Source organism: Gorilla gorilla, chromosome 12 (assembly GCF_029281585.2).
Source record: "Gorilla gorilla gorilla isolate KB3781 chromosome 12, NHGRI_mGorGor1-v2.1_pri, whole genome shotgun sequence".
Classification (NCBI taxonomy): Eukaryota; Metazoa; Chordata; class Mammalia; order Primates; family Hominidae; genus Gorilla; species Gorilla gorilla.
Window position 1 is genome coordinate 127856351 of NC_073236.2, and position 13409 is coordinate 127869759.

General features: G+C 42.4%; 1 long non-coding RNA gene across 1 annotated transcript in view; it reads right to left on the minus strand.

Annotated features, from left to right (window-relative positions):
- Positions 1-2709: 2709 nt before the first annotated feature.
- LOC109025773 (uncharacterized) overlaps positions 2710-13409 on the minus strand; it is a 45786-nt gene continuing 35086 nt past the window's right edge. The window contains exon 3 of the long non-coding RNA XR_008677183.2: positions 2710-2795. This is a non-coding gene — a long non-coding RNA (uncharacterized lncRNA). The remainder of the gene's footprint in view (positions 2796-13409) is intronic.

Here is a 13409-nt window from a genome sequence, read left to right on the forward strand (position 1 = left end):
CGAAATCATTCTCATATGGGAAAATGCAAGTAATTTGAGTTCTATAAATTTATAATCATTATATTCAAGGCCAAAAGAATCCTTTCAACAATTACAAAGAAAGGATGTGTGGCTCAGCCAATGACAAGTGTGAATAGAATTAAAGAAAAAGAAGCTAAAACCATAAAACAAATTAAGAAAAAAATTCAAAAACTCTGGTCCCTGTTGAATTCAGATGACTTATCCGCTTGTTAAAGCAAGAACAGTCACTGCAGCTGTGGGTTCAAAATTATCAGGGCTATCCCTTTAAAATAGCCTATATAATTCCTTCCTTTTTCCTGACTCCAACTGGCATTTCACCAATGCTGGGGTTTGGCTCGGTTGTTTGTGTTTAGGCTTTTGAGAAGCTTTTTCTCACCCTCTGCATTATCAACTCTCACTTAGACGACCCTCCCTTGTAATCTCCAAGCCCCATTCTTTTCCTCTACATTAGGCCCACCCGAGTGCACTGTGTCAGTTACATGTCAAGCACAAGCCATGGGAGCTCTTGCTGCAGGGATTACTCTTTCCCATCACTGTATCCCTGAAGCCCAGCCCAGGACCTGGCATGGAGTAGTGTTCAATGCATGCCTGTAGAGGGGATTTTCAAAGGGCAACCATCCCAGAATGGCCCAGGTCACTGTTTCTCACTGGAATCCATAACTCCTTGGGATTTTGAGGCTGTGAATTCAGATTTGAGAAGCACACATCTAGCTAGTAATGGATAAGTGTCTGTGGCAGGATTGCATGATTTTACATATTTGTTTAGTTTAATTCAATTAGCAACGTTTGAGCGTCTACTTTGCACCTGGAGTTGTGCTGGAAAAAATAAATATGGATGGAAAGAAATTTTTGTCGGCCTCAGTTATTGGTGTCTATACCTTATTAGTTCACAGAAGAGCTAGTGTTTTTTTTTAAAGCCTTACTGGTAAGCTAATTCCATCTCCTTTCATGTTAAACAAAGAGAAAGTGAAGCCAAGAGAGGTGAACTAGAGGGAGTAGAGTGCTGTGCTTATGAGCTCCAGGTTGGGAACCAGACCAACATCCAGCTCTTAGTAGATAGATCTTGGAAATTTCCTTACTCTCCCTGAGCCTCATTTACTTTATCTGCAGAAGGGAAATAAGCACCGACTCAGAGCATTTATGACAATTGAATGAGACAATGCATGAAAGCCCTGAGTTCACAACCTGGCACATAGTAAGAGTTCAACAAAGCTTAGCTCTGAATATTATGATCCAAGCCACACAGCTATTTAGTGGCAGAACGGGGAAAGTGAGCCAAGTTTTTTGACTCAACATATATCATTTGACTTTATAATGATATATGTTTATAAAGCTTTGCTTTATAAAATAACAACAATAACTTTATTATATTTTAAGGATGTGCTGTGATACATATAGGTACAAATATAAATAATATTACTTAACTATGAAAATTCCTTGATAACGTTTGGCTGTGTCCCCACCCAAATCTCAAATTGTAGCTCTCATAATTCCCATGTGTCATGGGAGGGACCAAGTGGGAGGTAATTGAATCATGAGGGTGGGTCTTTCCCACGCTGTTCTCGTGATAGTGAACAAGTCTCATGAGATCCGATGGTTTTATAACGGGGAGTTACCCTGCACATGTTCTTTCTCTTTCCTGCCACCATGTAAGACATGACTTTGCTCCTCCTTTGCCTTCTGCTATGATTGTGAGGGGCTTCCCCAGCCACGTGGAACTGTGAGTCAATTAAACCTCTTTTCTTTATTACCCGGTCTTGGGTATGTCTTTATTAGCAGCATGAGAACAGACTAATACAATCCCATAAAGGAGATATTATACTTCCTTTTCAGATAAGAAAACTGAGGCTCAGAAACTTAAAAATTGGCTAAGAGCACATAACTAGTGAGGGATGGAATCAGGACTCACACCTGGGTTCTTGGTCTCCCCATCTCTCCATAGACAACCTGCAAGACATCCCTGCTCTTGTCTGTGACCTTATGTCAACCTGCATATGACTTTAGTGTAGAGTGTTTAATGTACAGCCCCAAATGTTTTATGTTCTGGACTTTTCTTTTTAATATTATCAGCCTAAATTCACAAGTTTGTTCCAACAAAAGGTTTTATCTGGTTGTAAGTCTCTTTCTCAATGATTATTTATTCTTCCATCTTAATGAGCAGATGCACATTTGAAATATACTATAGCTGCACAGTTCCCCAAGAGGTTGCTTGAAAATCTTCCTTACCTAAGGAATACAAAAGAATCAGTCAATCATTTATTCTAAAAGTATTTTTGGAGCACCTGGTGGACACAGGAGTGAACAAAATAGACAAAAATTACTGCCCTCCTAGGGCTTATCACCTAGTAAGGGAGATGGACATCAAACTAACTAATCAGATAAATAAACAAAGACGTGAACACATAAGTAGATGCAAAGTATACTCTAGAGAAATAATGCAGGAGGATAGGGAATGTCAGAGTCGGGAAGGAGTCCCTCATCAGTGCCTCATCAATGATTTGCATCAGCTGCCTTTTCTGTCTCAACATTGTTGAGGATACTTTCCCAATCCTCAACAGGATTTTCTCCTGTCACAAAACATAATCCTGCAAGTGTTGCAGGATACTTTCCCAATCACTATGCTGTTTACTCATTCAGCATATTCAATACATACTTCCTCAACACACACCATGTGTCAGACACTGCTACCTTCCCTTGACAGCTGTCTTCTTCCACCAAGAGTCACTCTCCTCTCCCTCCAAGTGTGTTGGCAATCCATCACCCTCCTCTTTAGGCTGATAAAATAAAAAGGTAAAAAAAATCCATTTTATTTTATTTTTTAAACAGAGTCTCACTGTGTCTCCAGGCTGAAGTGCAGTGGCACAATCCCGGCTCACTGCAACCTCCACCTTCTGGGTTCAAGTGATTCTCCTGCCTCAGCCTCCCAAGTAGCTGAGATTACAGGCACATGCCACCATAACCAGCTAATTTTTGTATTTTTAGTAGAGACAGGGTTTCCCCATGTTGGCCAGGATGGTCTCGACCTCTTGACCTTGTGATCCTCCTGCCTCGACCTCCCAAAGTGCTGGGATTACAGGAGTGAGCCACCACACCCAGCAGGTAAAAGAAATCTTATTTCCATTACACATTGATTCAGGAAATATTTAATGAGTTCCTAATAACCCTAAATAGCATGTGTACTGCATTTCTTATCAAATATATTTCCACAACCATAATCTCCTATAGTGTCCAATAGTGTCATAATGTAGATACAGTAGGAACCATTTCATTCATTTTATTTATATTGTACCTCCTTTGGAATAGGATTTGAGGAAGTTTACAAAAAATTATAACCAGTAGGATTATTATAACCATTTTATAGATGAAGAAACATAGTTTGAGAAAGTGTATAGGACTTGCCTGACATCACACAGCAACCAATAAAACTGGAATCAAAACTCAAGTCTTCTAACTCGAAACCCACACTTCCCTCTGCCCCACACAATTGCCATGTTTTGTCCCTCGTCAGGTCCTCTGGGTGCAATGATGAAGCAGAAGTAGCTCTGTTCTCACAAAGCATAATTTCTGTAAAGACCATAAGCCAAGACTTAAAACAGCTGTAATAGGAGATGGTGATGTTTGGAGAGTGATGCATGGAAGTTTGGAGGGGCATGAGCTTTTATGCAATGTTGGCTGTCTGAGTCACAAAAGACAAGCTTGGTGGAGGAGGTGGTAGGACATGGACTATTTAAAGGCAAGAAAAAGTATGTCAGGTTGAAGGAGTATTAATTGGCCAACATGTTAGAAATCACTGGCCAAAAATATCACAGTATCCCCTCCTCTCTCTCTTATTCACATAAAGTTTGGCTTTCCCAAACTACTATAAACCAGAAGTTTCTCAGGGAATGTTATGGTTCTCTTTCACATCTGGATTACAAAAGCTTCCAGGTACACTAAAGGAAATGGGAAGAAACAACCACTTATTGAGAACTTACTATATACCGGAAATTGCTGCATCATTTAATCCTCACAGCAGCTCTGCTAGGTAACTATAACGCCCATATTATAAGTGAAGAAAGTGAAGCACAAAGACTTAGTTGATATGTCCAAAGTCAAACAACTAACAAGCAGAGAAATTGATTTGAACTCAGGACTGTCGGAAGTCAAAGCCAGGTCTCTCTGTGACTCTAAACTTTGAACCATATTACACAGCCAAGGATCAAGAAGTGCCTGTTCTATGAATGTGAAGTTGTGAGCAAATAAATTCAGCACCTGGTGAAGAATCAGCAAGTCAAGTTGATCTAAATTAGATTTATGAAACTAAATCACAAAGAAAATGTTACAAATAAAGATAAATATTTAATTTCATGTATCCAAATATAAATTCTTTTTTGAGATAGAGTCTCACTCTGTTGCCCAGGCTGGAGGGCAGTGGTGCAATCTCAGCTCACTGCAACCTCCACCTTCCCAGTTCAAGTGATTCTCCTGCCTCAGCCCCCTTAGTGCTAGTGTTACAGGTGTACACCACCATGCCCTGCTAATTTTGGTATTTTTAGTAGAGATGCGGTTTTGCCATGTTGGCCAGGCTGGTCTTGAACTCCTGACCTCAAGTGATCCGCCCACCTCGGCCTCCCAAAGTGCTGGGATTACAGGCATGAGCCACCAAGCCCAGCGAAGTATAAATTCTTTATGCAAGATTTTTTCACATGGTAGAAATGTTTCTCTAATCACCATATTTTTTTCTACATTCCATAAGAAAGCTTGCTAAGATATGGTGGGTTCTTGTTTAAGTTTGTGTCTATCACATCCCACAAAAGCAATTATGATCGCCCATTGATTCATGAATGTGAATGTGGACATCATTAAATATTTACACAAACACATTGATTACTTACTTTTATAAGCCTATGGGAAGTACCAGTCTGTTCTTTAGCACGATGTTGGAAAAAATAAGGTTCTTTGCAAATACAGTAATCAGCCCACATTCACTACTCATTAGACTAACTCTTGAAATAATCTTCAGTTTGTTTGCAAAGATGATTCACATCTGCACCAGCACAGCTGTGGTGGAACCAGAGTGAGTGTGTGTAGAAGGAAGTTCGCTTTGGGCTACGAATCCAGAGTAGCTTTCAGCATTTACAGGAACAGGAGCGACCCCACGGTAACAACAGTAATAGCAGCAACTGCAGCAAAATTCATTTCCAGGAGACCAACTCTGCCTCTGTCAATGCTGAGGTAAAGAGTAAATGGTGCTGTCACTGAAGGTGTTTGGTAGCAAAAGATACTAAGCAAGTTGCCTTCTCTCCTTTTATCCCCACCTTTATCTCTGGATTCTGATGGTAAAAGGGTTTTAAAACTATCGACTTCCCAGAGGATAATTAGTATGACTGGATTCAATGCTGACAGATAAACAGAGCATTTAATTTGTATTTTGAAATATCAAAGTAGCATAAACTGTTGTTGTTTGTTTACTGATGTCAATCTGAAGGTTCTACAATTTGCAAAACATCCCTTTGAGTAAGCAGACAGAAAAAAAAAGAGAGATGAAATGTAGAATCAAGAGTGAATTAAAATCAGTTGCAAGATTTTTTTTTTTTTGAGAGGCAGAGTCTTGCTCTGTCACCCAGGCTGCAGTGCAGTGGTGCAATCTCGGGTCACTGCAACTTCCACCTCCTGGGTTCAAGCAATTCTCCTGCCTCAGCCTCCCTAGTAGCTGAGACTACAGGCATGCGTCACCATGCCCAGCTAATTTTTGTATTTTTTAATAGAGACAGGGTTTCACTATATGTTGGCCAGGCTGACCTCGAACTCCTGACTCCAGACGATCGCCCACCTCAGCCTCCCAAAGTACTAGGATTATAGGTGTGAGCCTCCATGCCCTGCCAAGATGTTTTATTAACCCATGAACTTCATGGATTTATTTTTTTCCCAGCACTACAGAAAAGGTATTTGCAACTTATGTGTAACTCTCATCCCATCTCTTTCCACTCCTCTAAATTAGTTTAAGGAGAGAAAAAAATTCTAAGAACAATCTTACGTCAAATGCAAACTTTATCTAGAAACAACTTTCTTCAGAAACACAAATTGAAACAATTATACCCGTCTTCTACGGTTGATGTTTGTTGGTTGATTGCTGCAGTCGATGTAAGGGGTGTGTGTGTGTGTGTGCATGGGTGTAAAAAAGGAGAGTGCAGGGTGGGAGAAATAAGGGTTCACTTCAAGCAGGAAAAGATGAATTTAAGTTAAGAAGTCAACTCCCTTTGAAACTGAATGACAGGGACCATTGCTACCAAACAGACACTACAAATAAAAGGTGAAAGCTGGCCGGGCACAGTTTCTCACGCCTGTAATCCCAGCACTTTGGGAGGCTGAGGCAGGTGGATCACAAGGTCAGGAGATCGAGACCATCCTGGTCAACATGGTGAAACCCCATCTCTACTAAAAATACAAAAATTAGCCAGGTGTGGTGGCGTGTGCCTGTAGTCCCAGCTACTCGGGAGTCTGAGGCAGAAGAATCACTTGAGCCTGAGAGGCGGAGGTTGCAGTGAGCCGAGATCGCACCACTGCACTCAGCCTGGCGACAGAGCGAGACTCTGTCTCAAAAAAAAAAAAAAAGGTGAAAGCCATTAGAAATTCTTTCCTGATACAGTCTCTAAGAGTAGGTTAAGGCCATAACAGAAGAAAACTAACATTCCTTGAGTACCTGCTGGTGCCAAGTAACATGCTAACAACCATCTGTCCCAGATCAAGATCCCTGGAATCAGACTTTGAGGCAGAGAGTCGCACTACAGAGCAATGCTTCTTGAAGGTACACCTCAAAGGAAATGAAGAAGCAGGTCTGGGAAGAAGGGGAAACCAAGCAACAATGCGGCTGCCACTGAGTCCTCACTGAGCCCTCACTGGGCCCTCTAGGGTGCTCTGGAGCCAGGACTGCCCTTCTCCAGATCCCAGCTTGAGGCACAGAGCCTACAGCTTTGTATCCCTGCATCAGTTGGCCATGACAGGAGCTACCCTCTAAAGGGGATGAAACCTTAATTAAGGCCATTCCCTCCCTACAACCAAGGGCAACTCCTAGTGAGGCGGGCTGTGAAGCAGCGGCAGCGGTTGGTATTTTCAGCAGCTAGGCACTTGGCATGTTGGCCTTGGAGAAGGGATTCAGGCTGAACAGCACAACCTTTCCTAATCCACCGCTTGTGGCATTCAGGTCCACCTGCTTCCTCTGGTAAGTTTGCCCCTTCAGGGAACAGCTTCTCCAGGGTACTGATTTGTCTTGTTCCCTGGAAAAACCTAAATGAGGGGATTTATGGCACAAAATACAATCCCCACAGCTCCCATTTGTCTCCTGGCTGTAAATGATACTCACCACCCCTCTTTTCCAGGGTATCACTCAGGGCTTTCCAAAGAAACAAAACTGGAGACAGACAGAGACAGAGAGAGAGAGGAGAATAGATAGAAACATGATAGATAAATGATGATAGCAAATAGGTAAATAGATGGATGGATAGATAATAAATAGATAATAGGTGAATGGACAGATTAGATAGATGATAGAAAGATACACAAACATACATACATACATATGTGGATGGATGGATGGATGGATGGATGGATGGATGGATGGATGGAGACATACATACAGGTTGAGATTTTTATTTTAAAGAATTGGCTGGTGTAATTATTGAGACCAACAAGTCCAAAATCTGCAGGTGGCCAGCAGGCTAGAGACATAGGAAACAGCTGATGATCAAGTCTGAGTCCAAAGCTCTCTGCTGACAGCATTCTGTCTTCCTTGGGGGACATCAGTCTTTTTTCTCCTGAGGCCTTCAACTGATTGGATGAGGCCACCCCACATTAGGAAGGATCATCTGCTTCATTTAGATCAGTCTACTGATTTAGATATTGATCTCCACTAAAAACACCTTCACAGCAACATCTAGACTAGTATTTAACCAAATATCTGGGTACCATGGCCTACCAAGTTGACAGATAAAGTAAAGTATCACATCCAGCATCTGTTTTAATTTTCCCTTATCTTGACCTGCACCTCTGCAGGTGACCTATGGGTGACCCAGACTTTTATCCCTGAAGATTCTAAGCCCTTGGCTACCAGTTACCTGTGGCTTTGCTCTGGTCTGTGACTACAAACTGCAGAACCAGCAGCAAAACCTAAACAGGGGCAAGAGAGTTTAAGGATGGCTCCATGCAAACGTCACCCACTGCTGGGAAGCTCCTTGAAGTGGTGTCTAATTGATGGAAAGTCAGTAGTATCCCTCCTGCCCATTAAAATGTACTGGACTCACATTAGTAGGCATTCCCCAAGCACCTGCACTGCACCCAGGCATCCTGCCCTATGTGCTGAGACTTCGGAGTTAAATAACACACCATTTTCACCTTGAATAAGCACACAGACCAGGGAGTAGAAAGAATGGCAAATAAATTAATGAGTTACGTCCAGGCGTGGTGGCTTATGCCTGTAATCCCAGCACTTTGGGAGGCTGAGACGGGCAGATCACAAGGTCAGGAGATCGAGACTGTCCTGGCTAACATGATGAAACCCCATCAGTACTAAAAATAAAACAAATTAGCTGGGCATGGTGGCGGGCACCTGTAGTCCCAGCTACTCGGGGGAGGCTGAGGCAGGAGAATGGCATGAACCCAGGAGGCGGAGCTTGCAGTGAGCCAAGATCGTGTCACTGCACTCCAGCCTGGGCGACAGAATGAGACTCCATCTCAAAACAAAACAAAAAATAGTGACTTACAGTGTTGCAGAAACTGCCTAATCTGTGTGGGATGCAAAGAACATGTAAATGAGAGAGCAACCCATGCTCCCTGGGGCAAGAAGAAAGGAATGCCAATTTCCCACCAGAAAGGAGGTGGTTGTTACTGTAAGACGAAAGGAATGCTAAAAATCCAAAATCAACAGATGTCCACAGCACTAATAATAAAGTACCAACTTTTTAAATGTTACTTTTTTCATAAATTAGAGCACATTAAAGGTTATCCCCATCATAATGTCACTCTCACTCGCATAGCAATATGTGCTCCAAAACGGGAAAGGAGGGAATGGAATTAGAGTGAACAGCTGGCGACAGGGCTGGGAAAAGCATCCAACAGATGTTCACTGAGCCATAGGTCCTGGGCACTGCACTAGGCACCTGGGAGGAAACAGAACAAGACCCCTGCCCTGTGTCGCCTCAAAACTGAGAGTGAAAACGACCAAACCAGGGCAGGTAGCCCCAGCTACCAAGACTTCAAACCATTCAGAAATGGGATCTGCAAAAATAGGACCTTCTGACTCCATTCTGGAAAAACTGCTATTTGATTTTGCTTTCATCTTTGCCAGCTTCCAGATCAGGAAAAGACATTTTGCTCAACAAAATTGCTATCTGAGTCTGTCAGTCTATTGCTTCCCCCACCTATAAGAAGGACCCATTTCAAACCCTCACCAGGGCTGTTGGGATTTTCAGATTCTGCTCGGGGACTGTGGGGATTTGTTTCACGATCTTGTTGAAAAAAAAAAAAATTAAATAAATAAATTGGTGGCGTTGCAACTGCTGTTGTTTTGAAATGTTTCGGTTTTATTTTGAGGCTTGTATTTTATGAGTATCTGTTTCTACATTTGGAGCTCATGCAATATGCATGGTTTCTTTATGAGATGTGATATGCATTTGTGGAGACTGCATTGCCTGCCAGACTGTGTTGAGAAAATACATTTGAATTACACCTGACCGGAAAACCATCTGCCCGTGCTGCATGGACACATGGCCAATACTGGGATAGCATGGGAAGCCCCAGCGACTGCTCAAGGATCTCTCAGTTAGAAGACATCCCAGAAGAGAAGTGGTAGATTAAGCCTGTTGAAGAATACTTATTATTTGAAATAAATACACATTTTTAGTCTACAGCCAGACCACCCTGAATGTGCCCCATCTCGTCTGAAATAAATATAAATTTTTAATGACTTTTTCACGGAAAAGTGACAAGTAATTAAAGGTTTTTGAGGGATAGCAAATGGTAACCAATTCCTAACTAGGATTCTTCCTCTAAAAGCTGTGTGAGGGGTAAACACAGGAGCAAAACATGAGTACCCAGCTGAAAATGACTAAAAAGTGGTGAAAATTATCACTATTCTTGGTTCTCACTTCATGTTATTATTGCCTAGCACAGGGCCTGGCACATACTGGGTACTCAATAAATGGCAGCTACATTTTGCTATTTTTAATACTATATTTGAACCTTCAGCACTTGGCTCAGGACCCGGGACACAGTAGGCACTCAGCAAATGTCTATCAAGTGCATGAATGAATAGCAGTCAGAGCTGGTATTTGGCCGCAAACTCCTTGGCAGATTATGATACTAATATTTTTTCTCTTAACTCAGCTGCAAAGATCCAGATTATGGGCCACTAGGAGCCTCTCCCTGGAGAAGACAGCTCCACCAAACCTGAAGATTCCAAAGCCCTGGCTGAAATCATAGCTGTAGACGCCGTATGTAGAGCTGGCATTGAATTCACTCCCTGCCAAGTCCTGAGCAAGCTTAGCAGAAGGCTTAAGGCTGCTTCTCAAATTGTATGAGATGCTGATTGAAGATCTCAATTGAAAATACGCTTTGTACATGCAAAGCACACCCACAGTTGCTTTAATCACGGTCCAAAGGAAAGGGAACTTGTTTTGTTTTGTTGCACTGAGGGTATGCCCACATCCTCTGCAGGCCAGTAGCGGCAACGCCTAGCCAGGAGCAGCAGAAACCCTCTGGGGTGTTCATCCTTCCACGCATGCAAACGACAAGTGAAAATAGATTCCTCTTGTCTCCTTGAAAGACTGCTTTTTTTTCTCCCCTGTTTCCTCTTCATCTCTCTCTCCCTTTTGGAGTCCTTAGTTGTTGTGATCTCCTAGATGCTAGAACTCATCATGACCCTCTATCATCTCCTAGATGTTTTTTGCTCCTCCTAAATAGAGGGTCATGATGGTAAAAAATGGCAACTATCATTTCATGGTCACCAAGAAGGGCTAAGTGATTTCTTTATATTGATCCCAATCCACACAAGGTAGACTTTATGATTCTCCCTGTAGATGAAGAAACTGAGTCTAGAGAGGCTAGTAAATAGTGGAACTCAAATTTGAAACCAAATTCATCTGGCTCCCAAGACCAAGCTTCCCTAAGCATTACTTCCAATATGGGGAGATGGAAGCCCAGACAGCCTATATTTTACCATAAAGGACTAGACACATCTCCAGTTTTAGAGCACTTGGAGAAGTTCTTAAGCAATGGCAGTGTTTGGTGTTTCTTCCTCTTTCATTCTTTCCATACAAAAATCCATTTATCTGATCCTGTCAAATGAATATTTTGACGAGTCACCCTTCCAAGTCCTCAGCTTCTTCACACGCTGTCTCCTGGAATTCCTTTTCCCATCTCTGGAACAGGGCAAATAACTCAAGCAGAAGAGCAAAGAACATTGGATCAAACCCACACTTCCACACGTATAAGCTTTATGAACTTGGAAAAATTATATCACTTCCATGATCCTCAGTCTCCCTTTCCATTAACCAGGAACTAAGTGATTCTACCGCCTCCCAGAGTTTCCATGTGAATTACATGACTCCCACCCTGTGAGCTTTAGGCTGTCCTGTAAGTTTAGGTCTGGCCAATTCCTTAGAAGACCGTAGAGAAGGCAACTTAGTTTCACTGACTAAGAGACGGAGTTTTAGCATTGATCTGTTCCTTCACACCACAGACCGCACCTGTTTCTCCAAATACTTTTCTGTGTGCCTTGGTCTTTTGAGTGAAGTTTACTCCAAAACCTTAAGCTCATCCCTGGCAAGGTCTACACAGCCTTGAGCTTCTCAAAGGCACCAACCTCCTGGAAGCCCAAGCTTTTTATGCACCTGTATTATAACATCCATTCTGCCTACTAGTATCTGCCCTCATACCCTAGGTCTATTGAGGGCTAATAGAGCCTGAATCAGGCTAAACTCTACCACATCCCTCAGACATTGCAATTTGGACTATTGACCCTGCACCTTAGGGACAGGGTAAAGCCTGCTTTATTCTCCTAGCACCACTCCCGTCCTCAGAGCAGAACTTTGAGGTCAGAAAAACCTGAGCTTAAATTCTGACCCTGTGTTCTCCTCTAGCTATGGGATCTTGGTAAATTCTTCATTATTGCTGGTTTTATGGTTTTGGTGATTGGCTCTGTGCACATGCAAACCAACTGGCACATATTAAATACTCCTATATTTGTTTTCCATCAAGATGCATCACCTTTCCCATAAAAGCATTGTGCAAGGTCCAGTATCATTTCTTTCTTTTCTTGTTTTCTTTGTATAGAGACTACATCTCCCTCTCTTGCCCAGGCTGGGGGCAGTGGCGCAATCATAACTCACTGTGTAGCCTTGAACTCCTAGCCTCAAGCAATCCTTCCACCAAGTGCTGGGATTGCAGGAGTGAGCCACCACTCCCAACCTGGTCCAGCATTCTTTATAGTTGAATTTATCCAAATTAAGACAGTTTAGATAAGAAACATTCTTTGAAAATGTCAGACATATAATAAGAGCTCAATAAACATCAGTTGTTGCTGCTGTATTATTCTATCATTATTGTTATCATCATCATCATCATTACCTACTACGTGTGGAGCCTCTTATATGTGCTAAAACCTGTACTGGGCACTTGATAAACACTATTTCTAATCACTGTAACCCTGCAAGGTAGAAATCATTATCCCTTTTCCTACAGATAAGGAAATTGAGGCTCAAGAGAGAAAGTGGCAAACTCTAAGCCACATAGCTAGTTAAGTGGCCATGTCAAGATTCTCTAATTGGATCTAAGCAATTTGTAATCACCCTTTAAGAACTGAGTGAAAGAGAAACATTAAAAAAAAGTTGGGGGGGGGGATTCCTGCTGTCCCATGAGAGTGCTTTAAGGAACAAGGTTAAGTACATCCAACTAGGACCCAACTCAGAACCGAGAATGGGGCTGTTTGGAAGAGAGAGGATGCATGCAGGGGAGCTGGGGAACACTTGTGGGCTTGAGCTGGACTTGAAGATGTGTGGGGAACAAAGGAGAATTTCCAGGAGCCTGGGCAAGAGGAGACGGGGATGGGGTGAGAATGCTGGGGAGCAGCCACCGATACTCACTGAGCGTCTACTGTGTTCCTGCCCAGAGTGGACAGCATGCATGTGAGCTCACTCAATCCCGACAGAACTACCAGGTGGTTCTCTTTTAGCTCCACTTTAGAGAGGAAGTAGCATAGTCATACAAGTAATATGTATGAAAGCAAAGGTGGAAATGGAGAGGGCATATCCAGGAAATGATTTTACTTCAGTACATCTCTAGGAAGTCCCTTTACTAAGGACTCATGAAGGAGAAATTGCCAGGTCACTTTTGCCCTAAGTGCAGCATACCGTTTC